Source organism: Chanos chanos, chromosome 5, assembly GCF_902362185.1.
Source record: "Chanos chanos chromosome 5, fChaCha1.1, whole genome shotgun sequence".
NCBI lineage: Eukaryota > Metazoa > Chordata > Actinopteri > Gonorynchiformes > Chanidae > Chanos > Chanos chanos.
Window position 1 is genome coordinate 45,299,467 of NC_044499.1, and position 6,000 is coordinate 45,305,466.

The following is a 6,000-nucleotide window of genomic DNA, read 5'->3' on the forward strand; positions in this document are numbered from 1 at the left end:
ATTAGCGTCTTGACGCTCAGCTATCAAAGTCAGTGGAACGTGTCAGACCTTGATCTATCGAGCTGTTTTGAGGAAAGAAGACGATATTAAAGTGATGTACCTTTCCATTAAGGAAAGTAGTTTCTCCCATTCAGACGTCAGTAATGTGAAGAATTACAATTGTGTTGTAATGAAGTTTTTACAACATCGGATGGAGGCCATGTATGCTGCTACTCAAATGCTTTTGTAACCATCTACCTTATCTCTCAGTGGGGTAAACTTTGAGATTTTCAGAGGAAAAAGATGCAGTATGTTTACATTAACTTTCATCCTTTTTATCTTTAAGTTTATTTATTGTACATTACATTAAGTCATAAATCTCCTACGCCAACTTTAGTGCCAGAGATGTACTTTGGAATGCACACGCCACAAACATAATTTTTTTTTACAAACATAATGTGCAATGCTGATTCATGATCGCTTTCAATAATCACTCATTCACACGGTGATTCATAATCATGAGGAAAAAAAATACCAGTTGTTTTAGTATTCCATTACACGGTATCCTTGAATATGTCTTGTGTTGTGTTTGAAAAAAAAAAAACTGATCTAAGCAGAAAAGATGAGTTCACATTGCCAGGTTTACATTATGACAAGGAATATGGAGAGTCAGGAGTACTGACTTATTTTCCGGACTTGCTTCATGGCTTTGGCCTGTTCTTTTTTCGTGTCTGAAAACCTCATGGACATAACCCGAGCTACTGTTTCCAAACAAATTCATTTAATGAAAATACACAAACTGTAAAAAGATTATCTCAGGTCAGTCTTACAACTGCAACTGTGTGCACCGCCTAGCACACAGAACTCTTTGAATAGCACATTCATGATAATTAACAACTGATCACTTATGTTTTCGCTCAAGAGAACTGTGGGGTCAAAAAAAAGGGGGGGGGGGGTGTCAGTCAAGCTGTTCCCATTTTGTTCCCGGTTCTTTTAAAGCACTGCCCAGTCCACCGAGACTTGGTCATGTGATGACATTCCTGACCTGTAGCACCAGTTGTTAGTCCAGTAGCAAGAAAGTTGAGCTTCCTTTATTACTTCACATAAATAGCTCATGTCACTGGGGACAAACATAGATGTAAACACATAGCAGCCCTCGCTCCCAAAGTGGAAATCATAATTTACAAAAACAGGCAAAGCGGCATGTAGATCTTATTGTGCTAAAAAGACTCAATGAACACGAGGTTGTACTGTTAGAGATTGGGTTGCAACATTTATGTGCATTGATTTATATAAAATCCTCAAAATCTCATGAAATATAACGTTACTATAAGCATAATATAAGCATAATATAAGAAGTGCAATACATCAAGGAGACCTTGAGACATACCAGGGCTGGCAAAGCATAGAGGATGATGAGCAAAGCAGTTTACATGCCTTTTGACATCCATCAACCTCTTTCTTACTCCCCTTTCCCATTTTCAGTGTTGGGTAGCTCTAAGCCGCCTTTCCCCTTGTCAGTGGAGATTGGTTTCTCTGTGCAATCAGAGTCCTGCCACACTTCACAGAGTTCCATTACAGCTTGTGAATTAAATTATGAAGCTGAGAACCGTTTGACTGGGAGTCAAGTTTGTGTGTGTGTGTATGTGCACGTGTGTGTATGCACTTACATTTGCGGTTGTTACAATGCATTGGTTTAGCTGTCTGAGAATTCCAGGTTATATATATATTTTTTTACTCAGTTCCACGTCCAATACATTATCAGTAACCCAGCCATGTGACTGACATGTACTGTATTTGTATTGACTTTAAACATAAAAATGCAGCGTTTTTTTTTTTTCCATTTTTTGGTTTACTGAACTTTTAATTGTTACATTCAAAAACATTTTTTGCAGACTTACTCTGGTATATCTTATGTTTTATTTTATAAGGTTTAGATAATACTGTCTCAAAGGATATAATGGGCCAAAGAGACAGAAATAAGACGACCTAAGCATTTTATGAGAAGAGGATAAGGCAGTAAAATGCTTACACTGAAAATCTCAGTCGATCTTTTTGTATGAACACTTTAATCGAAGTCACTGTTAAAATCAGAGAAGGAATATTTTTCAAGTCAGAAATATACCAAGGGAAAATTCATGAAGCCCAGCTTTGCAGCCATGTCATATTAAATCCGTTATTTTATTCTATCGTCCGTTTCGGGCTGAGTTCAGACTGGAGGTTATTGTATGTTAGAATATCGCCAGGGATACAGAAAACAATCTCAATTTTCCTGGCACACGATCCATTTTGTGTACCTCTGAGATGCGGTCATTACACGATCTCTCTCAATAACCTGTGATAATAATCAAGCTAAACCAGATAGGATAGCACAGAACCAGCACAGCAATTATCAAAGCATTGCCTGATTAATTAGTTAGTGTCTCCTAACATCGGCTGCGTGTCGGCATGCGCTGGTAAACGTGAGCGCTATCTGTAGATACTCCTGTAGGCACAGCTGTCCGCACAGATTGTGCTGACAACAGCAAGTAGAAAACACAGTGTTACTAAAGTAGGAGGGTTTCGCTAAAGCACAGATAATGCAGCTGTTAGGTATTCCCCCCCCTCAGATGTATGAACTGCCACTTTTGATCGACTCCGAGGAAGTGTTGGGAATTAAAGAATTAAAATATCCCAACGCTTTGTGTTTATTCTTAGTCCTCTCGCATATTCATTTTTTAACCTGGTTTTGAAAAGTATAAGTGGCGGGAGAGATTAAAGATACTTATTTTGGGTGTGTTAAACTCGTTCATAGATATTGTTTCCATCCATGTAAAGCATTCTGACTACACATGCAGTCAGTCTTATTTCCCTGCTGATGTTAACAATCAACAAGATTGTCCAGCTGTGTTTTGTCAATGGTTATTTTCAGTAGAGTTAACACCTCTGTCACTGTCAGAGACCTCACCTTTGTATCCACTGTTTCACCAGCTGAGGCGGCCAATGCTTTGGAACAGATAACAGTCTATAAAATATGCTGCGTATGTGTGATTGGGCAGTGATCAGTAAAGTTCGTTCTGTCAGCAGATTTGCAGTATTTTATGATCTTCATTGGGAGTGATTATGCGGTTCTTGTCAGCACATTTGCTACACTCTGTTTTTCCCACCTGACACTCCTGAAAGCAACTTCATACTACATAACATGTGGCAGAAATGTACATTTTTTGGAGAATCATAGTGACAGAAACAGGTCAAATCATAAAATGTCTTAAGGTTTGTTCTGAGGCATATTTTGAATCTAATTGCATATAGACATGTCATTTGTCACATTATCAAGCTAGTAGGCTATTTACAGACAATTAGCGCAAATATTAACAGCTATTGTACATCATTCGAGCTCCAGAGTGATTTAATTGCACTAATTGGATACTAATCTTATCGGTCAGGAGAAAGGGACAGAGTTCTGCTTACCTGAATGGTCAAGAGTTGAATCAGGTGAAAACTTGAATGCGATTCTAGCTTTGACTCTAATGGAAATGTAACTTTCTGTCGGGTGATCTGTCCATTACAGCATCTAACCCACTATATGCTGTTATATATTTTTTCCAGTCATTATCATAAATATTTGAATAAGAAGGAAATGTTGTGCAGAGTGTGCATGTGCGTGTGTGTGTGTGAGAAAGAGAGAGAGAGAGAGAGACAGGCAGACAGACAGACAGAGAGAGAGAGAAAGAGAGATAGAGAGAGAGAGAGAGAGAGAGAGAGAGAGAGAGAGAGAGAGAGAGAGAGAGAGATTTAAATTGGCAGAGAGCAGAGACTGTTCTTTGGTTGGTTCGATACAGCCCACTGGTTACATGAGCGACATTTCATATGTAATCTGAAAAAAATATCGCCTACTCTGGACCGTCTGTCACCTCAATGCCAAACTGTTTAAGAATATATAGCAATTTTCCTGTCTCCCTTGAGTCTTGAATGCTGTCCATCTCATAATACAAAAAGACGCACTTGGATCACCCTCTTTCGATTAACTGTTGTGTTTTTGTTTTTCACGCTGTCAGAAACGCTTCAGCATTTTAGTCTACATATTTTCGGTCCCCTGAGGTCTATACTGTTTCACCACGGTTTTATAGGGGCCATTCTTCTGAAAACAAAAGGAAATGACTCAGTTTAAACAATACATGAAACAAATGGGATGTTTTTTCGGGAGGAGTTTCCCCAGCTTTGCCCTGAGGAGCAGACGAAGATTTCACGGCATCAATACCTATGAGCTGAAAGACTAAAAGAAAATTCTTGAATTTGCTCTGCCTGCTCTATAATTACACCATACCAATCCATGTACGTCCAGGGTTCCCATGACAGTGGAAATCTTTCCATGGACCATACAGAGGATCCCAGAGTTCTTTCTAACATGAGTTGATGGACCACCGGCTCTGTGATGGACTCTCCCTTTCCGAAGATTGTCCTCATTGTAAAGAAACTGACATAAACCTGATATCTTCCCAAATGTTGTTATGTGAGCAAGATTAAGTTGAAGTCCACCCTTTCTCAGTGAATTTCAGTTCAATCAAAGTTAATCCTGAACAGCTGAGAGTAGTTTAGATCCCTGTGATTCTCCTTGTAATTCTCATGATGATCCATATTCGTTTCCATACTAGTCTAAACCAACACACCGTGTGAAAGAAAAGCATATCGTTGAAACAGATTCTTTCCTATCTCATTGAACGCAACATGAGCTTGTGCATTCATTGTACGAACACCATAGGGGTTCACGGGTACATTGACTGCTGCAGCAGTTTCAAGGAAGTCTCTTTGTTGTAAATGAACAATTCTGGTTTTTTTTTTTTTGTGTAAAATACACAGTAGTGTGAATAGAAAGCGTCACACCATCTATCCTGAATATGTAATGCGTGACAGGCTGTGGTCAATCATGGCTCAGTGTGACATATAAAGATACACGATTAAAATAGATAGACCAGTCATGCATTTTGATTATGCAATTCATCAATAAATCTTTTACCTCTAGAGTTTCTGATAAATGTAATGTGAACTGATAGACAGTTGTCCTTGTGTGACTTGTTTATTTGGGAGATAGGCTGCTGATGTCTTCAGCGCAGAACACAAAAGAGGGAGAGAGAGAGGACATAATGATGCTCTCTGCAGCGACTTTGAGGGGAGAAAATTTCTCCTTTAATGACATTACACCCTCCCAACACTTTCTCATAAACTCATTGTGTTTCATTTGCTCTCAGCCCTCAGTTTTGTTTGGTTTTTTTTTATCTGTCCCCTGTCTATCGCTATTTCACCATCTCGGCCCCGCCATTCTCTGTACCTCTCTCTATCTGCCTTAATCCTCCATTTATTCCCCCTTCTCTCTCTCTCTCTCTCTCTCTCTCTCTCTCACTCTCTCTCTCTCTCTCTCTTTTTTCTTTTGTTTCTCTGAGCTGGAGAGAGGGAATCAGACAGTGAAATGCTTGACGAATCCAGAGGACAGCGGTTGAAGACTAAGCACAGTGCAACAATGGTGTTTAAAGCTTGACTTCTGTCTTAAACAACAACAGTACAAAAATAAAATTAAAAATAGGTGACCACCTTCGATGAAGCAACCGGAGAAATTACTCATTGCTCTCTTAACAGAGAGTGGAGAGAGAGGGAGTGAGAGAGAGAGAGAGAGAGAGAGAGAAGGAGAGAGAGAGAGAGAGAGAAGGAGAGAGAGAGGAGAGAGAGAGAGAGAGAGAGAGAGAGAGAGAGAGAGAAGGAGAGAGAGAGAGAGAGAGAGAGAGAGAGAGAGAGAGAGAGAGAGAGAGGGGGGTTGAGGAATGAAGAGAGCGTGTGTGTGAGAGAGATAGAAGAGGGTTGAGATTGAGAGGGAGAGACGGTGTCAGTGTGTTGCTGCTCCATGGACTTGAGAGGGGAAGGCTGCAGAAAAGTGTGGGTTGGGTTAAACGGGCACTTAAAAGGAGCCGACTGTGACCGTTCGCTGCCTGAGTAACAGACTGAGAGACAGGGGGAGACTGGCAGATTAAGAGAGAGGGAGAGAGAGAG